The sequence below is a fragment of the Aphis gossypii genome, chromosome X (assembly GCF_020184175.1).
Source record: "Aphis gossypii isolate Hap1 chromosome X, ASM2018417v2, whole genome shotgun sequence".
NCBI lineage: Eukaryota > Metazoa > Arthropoda > Insecta > Hemiptera > Aphididae > Aphis > Aphis gossypii.
Window position 1 is genome coordinate 35,323,623 of NC_065533.1, and position 14,046 is coordinate 35,337,668.

At 27.2% G+C, this 14,046-nt stretch overlaps 1 protein-coding gene across 1 annotated transcript in view; it reads left to right on the forward strand.

Annotated features, from left to right (window-relative positions):
• Positions 1-14,046, forward strand: part of LOC114129703 (uncharacterized) — a 380,263-nt gene that overhangs the window by 107,303 nt on the left and 258,914 nt on the right. The gene's annotated exons all lie outside the window — the stretch shown is intronic.

Here is a 14,046-nt window from a genome sequence, read left to right on the forward strand (position 1 = left end):
AAAAAAAGTATATGTGCACTACGTTTCAACAAGAATAAATATATTATTTACGAATACCATATGCAAATGACAATCGTGACAATTACAATAATTGCCGTTAAATCTAGCAGCTTTTTTGCCTGCAGAGCCGCAACACATATTTTAACCCTTCACGCATTAGGAGTATAATATTATGTGTTGTGTAATAAACATGCTTATTTATAAGCACATGGCTGTAACGCATATAATACTGCAAAGCTTCTACATGAAAGACCACGCAGATAATTGTTTGGTAATCGTATTACTTATGATCAATCTGACACGGTTTCATCCGCCAAATGTGGTGAAAAAAAAAATCTTCGATTCGAGCGCTATCGAATTTACAGCATACAGATATAATCTACCTCAGTGATGTAACCGCGATATAGAGAGTAGCACGATGGGCAAAAAATCACGGGCTCTTGAGCCATTAGTTTACGAAGATATCAATTATATTCAAAATATTGTTTAATGAAATGAAAAAAAAAAATAATAACAATTATATTTAAAATAATTTCGAACGTTAAAATGTATTATTTTGATTATTTTCACTTCTATAGTCATTCTATAATAATTAGTAACTATAAATAAATTAGAGGTTACTTTTTTTTTCCGTGTACTTTGTAAATATTGAAGTTACACTATCGAATGGTGCCATATAGATTTGCATAATGATAAATAAATGTTTAATTATAATACACACCAGCTGGGGCGGCGATTCAATGGCACTTGCGCCATAAGTGGCACATTGGCCAAATGTTAAAGGCACGCGAAAATGTTTTTATTTCGTCCTTTAATCTTCCATTTAATGGAAAAAAAATAACTAACAATTTCCACAGAGTACAGCGAACATTCACAATGTGAGTACTTGGAATCAATACAGTCATACAGAGGAATATAATACATCGTCGGGTGAAGCTAATACTGATCGTGTTTCGTTTAAACATTTAAGACTGACAAAATGCATAACTGATGCTAGACAATTTTACGAATTTTCTAAGACCCCATCATCTTCAGAACATATTTTACATATAAAGTACCTATATGAACATATCACTGGCACGTGAAATTTTTTTTAAAACTTTGATTACAAAATGTTGGCACGTGACCCATAAAAGGTTCACTATTCCTGATATATGCATATACATAATAATATATTAATATATTATATATAAATGGAAAACATATATAAGTAGGTACCTAAGTGCATAATATATACATTTTATACATAGACTATGTTACACATTATAGTATGTGTGTAGTATGCTTGTATATGTATTTATCACTTATATTGTTTTATAATTAACAATAACGTTGTGTCTGGTATCATGTTGTTATATATTTATACATCAATACCCATAAGTACCTATAGTACTGCATTACGGTAATGAACACGTGTTTTGGTAATTGTAGACAATTACATTTATGGGACAATATAAAATTAATCGTTGTGCAGTAACTGTGTTACCGAAATGTTATTATGTTAGACGTTTGCGTAGTAGCTATAGTATTATAATATCGCCTACGTTACTATAATATGCTATCAGTTATTAATTAGACGCATAATAATTATTATAATATCAGTGTTTGTATAATATAAACTAGGTACCGCGAAGAATTATTATGGTCAATATTACGATATTGGTTTTATAAAATGTACAAATTAAGTAGGTTTAATATTATAAAAAAATATTGCACACGAACCGGTTAGGTAAAACCATATTATTATTCATCGTATTCATTCGTTAGATAATTACAATATTGATTATTGATTATTGACTTGTGTGTAGAAATTGAAGTATTTTTTACTCGCGCTGCAGTATAAAAACATAAAAATATAAGTTACTGACTGATTGATTTTAAACGAACAATTAAAAAAAAAGCTATTTATTAACATTACAATACAGGTGTTTTAAAATTTCGAAATAATTAATTTTAATCAGTGGCATTTATACAACTCGTATTGCTTTGCATTTTGTAACATCACAACGTTATTATACAGATACACATACATAACAATTTTGAAATATTACAAAAAAAATTTGATGCTTTATAATATACGTACCTACACATGTTTGATGAACAAAAATAATTAACATGTAAAATTCGTAAGCATCTGTCGTAAGTGGTCTAATGGAAATATTACATAATATAACACTAGAATTTTACGTAAATATATTGTAACGTGCGTTTATGCATAATGGTCAACGACAAAAGAATAATAGATTTTTTTTTAAAGATTATTTAAATAATGTTTTTTTTAATGTTTCTTTAGAAGTACCTACCTATATTTATTACATGTATAAAATATTTTTTTATTTATTTTTTTTTTGTTATCAAACTTGACGGTTTAAAATTATCTGGACAGTCCACTGTATAGAAGTTTTACTATTTATCGTATTTTATACCCTTAGCCAACAAAAAACACTAAAACCATGGTTTAATGATTTTATAAAGTGTGATTATTTTGTCCTCTAACACGTTCACACACCGCTTAATAATAATAATGCGTGTATCACATTTTTTTTTTTTTTTTTTAATGTAGTTATCCCTCTGCACTTAGTCAATGTTATATTATCCGGATAACGTTGAGAGGTCAGCGTTTGAGATCAAAGACGTTAATTAAATAATACTATTAATTTAATGTTTAAATTAACTGAATATGTTAAATACAGAAGAGGTGTGGTTAATGTGCAAATATTGACCGGTCAATGTCGGCATAAACCGTTGTGAACAGAATTATACAAATACAACATTATGTTATTCGACCTACCAGATAATGAAAAATATTATAATGTGTTTTTTAACCAGAAGTACAAAATTCGTAGGAATAAGACCGTTTTAACCTTCAGTTTTTGCAAATAACAAAATTAATAATTCCTAGGGTTATAAATTTGTAGAAAAATTTTTACCTTATGGTTATTTGTAAGACTTATAAAGTTATATAACTTATAAGCTTTTCTTCATTTAGCATATTATTCATCCAACTTAAAATAAAAAAAAATTAATATTATGGAATTTTAGATTTGTTTTAAGTATACATTTGTTATTCTTACTTTTTATGGTATTTGTAATACCATATGATTCATGTCAATTTTTTATACAAATTTTATCAATTATAATTTTTTCACTACAGCTGTATGGTTTTTTTTTTTTAAATAAAATTATTTAGAAATACATAACTATATAAATTAAACATTATATAATCAATTAATAGCTCCAAATAATTATGTGTAGCAGTATAAATGCCAATAACTTTTAGGTTCAACAAGATTACGCTCTTTTATATTTTAATTTGAAAATTTCTATGTCGATTTTGTTCCAAATTAGATCACGGTTGCGCAAACCACACCAATCCCTTTTTACCTGATAAAATCATAACTTGACTCTGCTGTGTAATGCATATAAATGTTTGAAAAATTGTTAAAATGAAAAAATATATTATAACCTTTTATTTTTCATATTTTTTCGGATTTATATATTTCGGCATCTTCCATCAAGATAATATTGTCCTTTATTTTTTACAAAAACAGAAAATATTACAAATTAAAAAATACATAGAATTATAAGCAATAAATTACTAGCATTGTTTGGCAACAATATGTAGGAAAATATTATCCCCAAACGGTGTATGTATTTATATACCTATAAACTGTTGATTTGGAATAATGATATTATATTTTTATAGGTTTTTAGAAAACCTATTTTTGTTATTTATTGTCGATATAAGAACACTCGTACAATATGGTATTTATTCTAATATTGTATGTTGGTTTAATGCACTAAATATCAGCTATAATAAGATATTGGTCTTATCTTTAAGACACAGTATTGATTTTGTGTTAATTATTGTTTTCATTAACAATGTTTCGAGGTTATGCATTTACGCGTTTATTTAAGTATTCATTGCATTTGTTGAGAAATAATTTAAACAAATTTTCTGTAAATGATATAGTACAACCACTTTTCTTGTAGTTGGAAATTGGAATACTAATATACTAGTGCGAATACGTGGGTTTTAATTGTTTATTTATTTTTTATATGTCTCCAGAGTGCTTATATCGTTTAAATTTCGACGCCAGTTTTAAGTCAATAAAATATACCGTAGTCTTATGAATATAATTTTTTTAATTTAAGTTGAATATTCAAGTCATATTTTATTGGAATATATCATTGTATATTGTATACATACTTACGTTCATATAGTAATTGATAGTAAGGTATTTTGATTTCGTGTTTCTACGTATTTCCAGCATAACGAGATAATATATTTTAACAACGATTGGTTGCAAACACCCAATATTGATCGTTTTTTATTGAAGAACTAACAACTCACAAATACTATAATGACTGTATTGATTGTGGGCATTGGTAATAGCAAATATTTACAGTATACGCGAACTTTATAATATTTTATATTGAGTTGATTGAAAATAATCCTCATTGAAGTATAAAAAAATACCACGATCTTTCGCGTACCTACTTCAAGTCATTTTTAAAAACAAAAAAACAAAAAAAAACTGTCCTGGAAAATCCGGCTTAAACAAAAAGTGTAGGGTGGAAAAAAATGCCAATTTGGAAGACTTCCCCAGGAATGGGGAAGAACACAAACACTCTACCGTAAATCCTAAAATCTTATTTTTAATCCTGTGAACTATATCGCAGTATATACACATCAGGTATATTATATATATATATATAAACATTTTCGTGTTCCTATGAAATCGTTTCTGACTAGATTTGAGGAGTTTGCACAGAAGGATTTTTTTATGTTTATTGTTCGGTGGTATGAAATTGGGGATTTGCAATTTATTTACCCGGATTTATATACTGTTTACCTTTAAAATTTATCTAGCTGCCAATCTCCTTGTTCATAATATAGTTTGAAGGAATGACATTTATTTAAAACTACCTACGTTACGTTTTTTCTTCATAATTTCGTAACATCTAAACTTGACGTAATATAAAGTGACCAACGTCAATTTTATACTATACGAGCACAAAAAAAAAGTCATTTTATTAAGTACAAGAGAATTTCAACAATTATAATAGACGATGCACATTTCCATGAAGGTGAAATCAAATAACTCTGAAAATTATAATTTTGGTGGTTGATTACTAGTTATTTAATTTCATTAGCTCCGGTACATTATCTTTTGAACTTATGGAACGCATGCTAATAAAGCTAGGACTATTAGAATAATAAGGTCATTATTCTAATAACACCGCCGGGTTAAGAAATTGTTTATATAAATGTAAAAAAAAAATGAAAGAATTACCATTTACAGTGAGAAGTATTTCTGAAAATAAACTGACTTATTAATTTAAACGCATGCAATAAATTATATAGGTTTTTAAAACAAGCACGTTTAATCGACCGGGTGGTTGACAAAAATAATTTTTTTAACACACAAAAAAAAATAATATAATTCACAACAGAATAATGCTTGGAAATATTAAAGAGCTGCTTTAAATGCTAATACATTTTAACTCGATAGTTAACTTAAAAAATATTAACTTCTTCTGTCACATTTAAAATAGGTATGCTATTCTTACTTAATAAATGTAATATATTAACTAATTAATTCATAATTGTATATATCATTATTATTATCAAGGATATTGTAGATTAAATTTATCAACTATCAATAAATTATTATTATTATAAATGATTGCCTTGTTAATAATAAACCCGATTTTTATAAATATTTCAGGAACGATGAAGGCATTGATTTTACAATATATTCAATCTTATAAAATTCGTCAAACTTGTGCAATTTTTTTTTTTTTTTATAATTTTTATATTTTTAATGTTTTTAAGAAGCACGCAAGAATACTTACTATTTGATAAAATAATTAATATCACTTTGATATATACTTGTTAATATTTTAATATTAAGGTTTATATCATATTAATCAATAGCCTCTGTAAAAAAAAAAAAAAAAAATGTAGTAGTAGAATATCTAGAAATACTCGTAAATAAAAAAATGGTAACATATGATAGTAATAATATTTTCGACCTAAAATAAAAATTAAATAATTGTTTGCCATGATTCGCGATTGGTAAAAATAATTTAGGTTCACAGATGTTTTCGTTAAATTGTGTATAAAACTTTATAGAAGCAAATGGCTATATATCATTGTAATATTTACCGTGAAAGTTAAAAAATAAAATTAATTTTGCATAATATAATGTGCAATAATCGTAACGGTAAAAAATTAAACTCACGATTTTTGATTAAATATACCAAAGTTTAATTATTTATGGGTTAGAATTAAATTGATTTCTTGTCAAAAACAAACTTGGCTAAAACGAAGGGTCAATTTCATATTATATATTTTTAATTGCCCATATTATATTATTATTAAACCATGATTTTGTTTTTAAAATTTTAATATACCTACCTTGTGTATAATACTATTATAGTTTAATATTTTGTTTGTACTAATTTATTGCAGTAAGTACTCGTCTCTTTAAACTGTAATTACAGATCTGTCACTCACACGCTATAGTTTAGATGCTATGTGATCACAAAAGAACAATCATCTTCAGCAGTGAACGTTATTTGAAATTCTAATACAATTTTTTTTCTCAATTTAAAAATAAAACTTATTTACCAAATTTAAAACCATTATCACGACCATGATATACTCTTTTTATGCCTACTAATAGAGTATATTTATTGACAATCACTATCAATCAATATATATTATATATACACAATACACAATATGTTATAAAATTTTAGTAATTTGGCATAATATTGTATGTAGTAGAACATTAAACTATGAGGTATGTCATAATAACTATTATTAAATATAGGTTAATATTGATATATTTTATATCAAATTATTTTATCGTGTAAGATATTATTTTACATATAATTTATATTTATCTTCTCTTTTTCTTCTTCTTTTTCTCCACATTTTGCTTGCAACTACGTTTATGAACTTGGACGTCCTTATAACCTATACATTTTCAGAGCCATGTCTCTCTTTTTTATTCTTATTATTTATTTTTGTGTCATAGTTTTCTCTCTTTTTTCTCTTCTACATTAATTTTTATACCAAAACACAACCATTTTCACTTCCTCCGAGTCATCTCTCTCCATAAAATGCGGAACTATCGGAAACTGTATTATACTCTCTAAATTGATCTGTCGTAAATTAATTAATCTATCCTCTCCCGGATTACTCAATACATCATTTTTTCAATTTTCATATTGTTACACTTTCATCTGTTTTATTTTATTGTCCACTGCCCAATATTTTCATCCACGTAGTATGTCAATTATGTTAACCGGTCTCTCAACTATTTTATAAAATCAAATTTTCAATCTCAACCACAAAATATTTTGAACGTAATTAATATTTTTAATAAATTAGTATATAGCAATAAAATAACCATAACTATCATATTATTAATAATACAATATACAATTTAAAATGTAATCATTAATTGTTATTAACTTTGTCAATTTATTCTTGATCTTATGTTTTTTTTTATTTCTTTTTAAAATTATTAAAGATAAAGTATAAACAGAATAACTTCAGTAAAGTTCAAATAATTTGTTGTACATAACATGTCTAGAGATGTTAAAAAAAAAATTGTTTTTATGTACTATTATTAATTATTATTATTTTTATTAATGCGTCAATATATGGTTAATATCTTTACTATGTTACATTATAAACATATTATAGCTATGGATGTTAACTGTCTTGTTTATAAATTGTGTTATCGATTTTCGTATAGTCTTATCTATGAGAATATAATAAAGTTATTTTGTGATAGGTGTGCTTTAATCTTGTTTTGCAGGTTTCTTCTCCAATTTTAAAAATGGAGAACTCCTTTGATTTTATTTAGTATGTCATCATTGAAGTTTTTTTTATTGATTTAATATCAGTGTTGATAGGTTCGATAATCTCTTGTCGTTGTAAATTATTTATTTCGCAATGAACCAACTTTGTTTATATACGTGGTATATCATAAAAATGATTTTACTCATTTATTATTTCGCTTAATTCTGTTCTGAAATTAATCGTAGAGATTGAAATAAAATAAGTTTCTCTATAACGATATTGTAGTCGAGTGGCAGTTCATATCATTGAACTATGAATAAGATCTTATCAATCATAGGAAGTATATTTTGTAATAGATTCCGAAGTAACATTAATATCACTCAATCCATATGTCATTGCTGCGTTATTGGAGCTATAAGCGATTCAACCATGATAAACGTTTAATACATATCTCAGACAAATTACATTTAACGTAATAATATACTGCTTACATTAATTAAATAGTTTACTACGGAGGCCAATAAATTATATCATTTTCGTAGAAGTCTTTGAAATTAAGTTGAAACACTGACTTTGGGTATCGTCATCTCCATCTGTAATCACTATAGTTTAAGATTTTAGAAATGGTTAAAAGCTTAATTCATAATTGTGGAAAAAATCATGAATCAAAACCTGTTATTACCAACAAAAATATGTAATTTTTTAAAACCAATTTATTTATAAATTTTAACCAAAAATATTTATTTTCTACCATTTTTTTTTTTTTTTTTTTTTAACGAAATTTGAGTTCTATAACCAACATTTTTTACAATGCATTTAAATACGTTCTGACCGTTCAAAACGGTTTCGAATCTAATAAGCGACTGAACCTTATAACCGTGAGTCATGTAAGTGGCTTCCACTGATCTATCATCTTGTATCGCCTACGAATTTATAAAGATGGACGCATTTATAAGTTGAAAATTAAAATTAAATTAATATTAACTGAGTAGAGAAAATGTTCACTTTTTTTTTTTACAACACATTTTTAATCATTGGAGAAGTTACTTTTTAAACACTTTTTGAACATGTGTAATATGTCTACTAGGTATTAATTTATATTGTATACAAAAACTTGGAATCAGAAATAAATAATTCAAATTTTTAAAATTGAAACCAGACATTGGAAACCGGTATAGATACTACCTACTCGTTTTAATATTTCAGGTACCTACTACCTAAATTTGAAGCCTAACTTTGGAAAATAATATCTGACCTCATCCACATGCACTATACCTATACATTTGTACACTACCCGCGCTGTATATTATTAAAATCGCCGGCCAGCCTTTGCAGAACTTTTCATTTTTAATCGATCCAGGAGTAATAACAACCAATCGTACGATCGACTAGTGCGGACATTGCGTGATATGACCCTGACGGTTCCCTGCTGCAGTTATCGAAGCAAACCGATTATTTTTGCGCACATAGTCGTACCTACCCATAGCGTGCCGATTGGAACGATAAACGTTTTACGCGGTTTACAGATTAACTATATATTATATTGTCGTAATAGCTACTCGCGACCAATCGACGAAATTTAATAGAATCTCGCGAATACTCACAGTTCGGCGAATTCCTGTATCCGGCGGCAACGGCGATGCGCGCGTGCGGTAAATACTGCAGAGCGATATATTTTTTTCCACAACTCAAACCATACTTGTATATATATATATTTATATATATGTGTATGCTTTCGTCTTACGGTTCAATTATTGGTTTTCTTTTTTACGAAAATTGTTATTTATAAAACAACAAGTGCCATCATGCGTGTATTTGAAAATAATAATAAAGAAAAAAATCGTTGGTATTATATTTTACTTGGTATTTTTATTTTTTATTTTATCATTATTACAGGTGCTTTTAGTTTTTGATTTCGTATTCTGATACACGTTCGGTATTATGTTCTAAAATTATTATTTTAATATGTACAGCTTAATTTTAAACAATATTGTGGCAGGGGTTTTTAGTATACTATGGGAATTATAATACGGCCCTGTTATAACTATATTATATCATAATCTTTAAATGCTTGTTTACATATTGTACATAATTAACTAAACTGTACAATGGTAAATTATGTTGATAATTCGTCAATATTTATGCATAGACATTGGCTGTTAGCATTGAAAAAAAAGCGATTATATAAAATGTTTTATTTCGTGTAGCGAATAAAGCTGGTATAATAATATATAGTAATAACTAATTAGCGTATAATGATATAGACACAAAATGTGCAAGTGTACGTTTTACTACTCATAATTTAGGTTTACGACCAAAATAGCGAATTAAAAATATTGGAAAAAATTTAACAATTTAACAAGATTGGATTTTTACGAAAAATTACTGAACTATTCAATTAGTTTATATGAAATTGTTTCGAATAGAAAAATACTTTTTTATTGACTATCAGAAAGGACTAAGTTTTAATGTAAATAGTTAGAAAAAAAAATAGTCTACAAATTTAAAATTAGAAATTAACAGTTTTTAATTTATGTCTATAAAATATATAACAAAACAAAAAAAAAAGCTTATGGGAATACTAATAATATAAATATATTATACTTCGTTGTTTTACATTTCGTAATAATGTGAAATTCGCTTTTATGTTTTTCTATTTTGGCATTGAATAGGTAGTAATAATATACTTTGCTAAGTCCTAAATAGTCATAAATAAAAAACGTTCTTAGAAACAATTTTAAGATTTCTGAAAATTTCAATAACTATTTATACATATTTACTTGATTTCGTAAGTTTAACATGTATATACACGATTCTACATGGTTCTTTATGCAACTTTGCTATTACATTTTTGTTTGCTATTATTATTATAAATTATAATCTAAAAGTTAAAATTCAATAGAATCAGAGTTGAGTATATTAACAATATATACGATTGATAGAATTATATAAAAATTACTTAATATTTTAAGTTTTTCGTTATAATTGTGGGATAAATTATTATTATATATAAGATTTTTATAATTATTAATGTTTTTAAATAGTTTTTATGATATACATTTATAAACGAGTGAATGTATATACTTTTTTTTTTAAATGAAATTTAAAGTATATGCACTTTGACAATTTACAATTCATATGTTGTACGAAACAAATTGGCAGTGCCAAATCTATAAGCATAAAAACTTATGACATTTTTTACAAAATATTTCAAATATTTCTCTAATCGTAAGGAGTCATAATAATCTAATATTAAACTATATTATTATGTAGTAAATCGTAAAATAAAATCATGTTTTTCCAAAAGACAATTTTTTTCTAACAGCAGAGTCATCTGTTACACAAGACGGCATGTCCTTACGTCACAATATATATTATTTTAATACTTAATGTTTTTCGGTATGCAAAATTACATTTTTTTTAAACCATGCTGTAGGTAACGTCTAGGTAAGTAAAAATAAAAATGTGTGGAATGTTACAGTCACATGTTGCGTTAAACCGTCATTGTTTTCGGAGAAACACACAAATCGAGATCATCGCATTATTCTCGATAATGGAAAACAAAAAAATTCAACTTCGCTCGCATCGCATACATCGTTCGAATGCCGAATGACGAGTGAAGAAACAAATTAACGTGATAAAATATAACGACGATGATAATGATATATTGAGATTTTATCATATTATTATTGTACTGTGTAGACACCGACGTTAACGTTGCGACAGTTCGTCCTCGACAGTACACGCTCGTACACGGTGTGCAATCGGTACACATGTACTTGTATTATCCCAATATCGAATATACGTATAATAATAATAATAACGATGATGGTGATGACGATGATGATGTGAATAGTAATGACAATAATATTGCAATTATTAAATTAAATAGTATTACGACCGTATTACGGCGCACACACATCTCGTATAATAACATACATTTCATTTATTTCGAGTGGCGGAAATTGTAAATTGTTCTGACGACGATGACGGCGCAAGGCATTAACCCGCAGCACGAGTATAATAATAGGTGGGATGTACTATATACCTGCTAAATATTGTATAGTAGTACTAATAAAATGATAACGGTAATATAATTTAAAATCGCAAACAAACAGCTATAATAATGGCCTCTCCTACACGGGCCGAAGATTATTTTAAATCGATATAGGTGCTCATATGCTCGTGCACTTTGCCGCCCGGTAATCTGACATTCGAAGTTCGATTATAATATTGTACACCTTATACACTCGAGTTACACGAATATGCGTAGGTACACGCGATATTGGCATGTCGTAGTCACATAATATTTTGTACATTACATTATAACGCGTGTATACTATGTACCTAATAATAGTGTAATCGTGTGAGTATAGCGCGTGTACAATATAATCTGATAATATACGCTGATAATGTGCACACGGTGATGAAAATACGGTTAGGATTTTTGTGTAATAATAATAATAATAAACAGAATCATCGTAAGATCGACAACGCTTCGTTCGTATTCTAACAAAAAAAAAAAAAAAAAATCATTTACGTCATTCATCATCATAAAACAGTGTTTTTAGTTTTCGAAAATTCTCTATCAGATCTTATAAATAAAATATGATAGGTATCATATTATTATCGTAAATGAACAGTAAATGCGCTCTCCAGTGGATAAATCGTAATGGAAGTATTTTATAGCGAGCACTGTTACTTTTTCAGTTTGACTGTTATGTCTTGTTGTGTCTCTACTACAATGACGCATCTGCAGTCGATATATTTTAACACAATAATATATACCTTTTTGGTTTGGTTAAGTATTACGTGAATTTTTCGTGTATACAGATAACAATTTATCCGCATTATGTTGAGATATGCAAAAATATGCAAAATAAAAATTGTACGTATACGCGTTTCGATATGACGCGATTTATTGATACCACTAATCGAATTTGTTATTGGATGCTTCCGCAAGAATAATAACCAAAAAATAAATAAATAAACAAACGCGGTGATAAATTATTCTTTTATATTATCGCGATATAAACACGCGTGTTCGAAAACAAACAGTTTATAAATGTGTTTTAATTTTAAGTGAAAATTCGATGTGTTTAATCACAAAATATTATGATACGCATTCATGAATATTTAAGTTATTGCTGTCTGTACCGCGATAACATTTTTATTTTCGTGCCTGCGAGCCGCCATAGTCCTCGTTGTGGTGTCGACATGTGGTTCGGATCGACTTGCCCGTCGTATAAGTTTTCTGACTAAACGGTAATAGTAATCTCGAAAAGAAAGACTTACGATATAGATTATTGGCGTCGCGCACCAAAAATTTGTGATCGCTTTGAGTATAATAATATATTAATATAATCATTTTATTACTGTAAATCGTACATAGGTATTAAACCAAAACGGTTTGATGTCAGCCGTATAATGATCGCATTGCACATATTATTTTGTCAAAGTATTAATCAGAATATTGTTTCAACACTAAAAAGATATGAACAAATCGGTTTGTTTTTTTTTTTTTGTTAAGCTAATCATTGACGTACGCGATTTTATGTTATTAGCTTTGTGTCATTTATAATTGTATGCATTTCGATAGTGTTGGAATATTTGATGGCATAACGTTCCTATCTTTTTTTTAATATCGATTATGGTGACATGTCACACAATTACATCAATATTATTTAATAGAAACCGGAAAACTGCATGTATCGTATTCAATATTTTTGGTTAAAGGTTACAGTTCACACATTTAGTCAAATTATATTACAGATTATTAGGTTAAATAGTTTTTGATAAAATATCATCTGTTATCATCCCATAGGGAAGAAACGGATCATACAATTAAGTCAAAACCAAAATTCAATAACATTTAGTGCTACCTTATTTTGCCGGATTTGTTTTTAAATAATATAACACTCATAATTTCTACATCCACTTAGTTCGCTGCCCGCTCTAAAGGCAATTTAATAGGCACCTTTCACGAATTGAATTTTTGTCACGTTAGAGATGATACGCTCTTGATGATTTTTTTTTTTTGCTAACTTCTAGGTTTTCTTATTTTTGCACTACACGTGACCAAAATAATTAATATTATATTAGGCGTATAGTACCGTATTCTTTTTAATTATTAGTAGAAAATATTTGCGCCAGCGTAACTTACCACCATCGTTCGTCATCATTAATCATTATTGTTTCTAGCACGTATAGTCTTCGCTATCCTA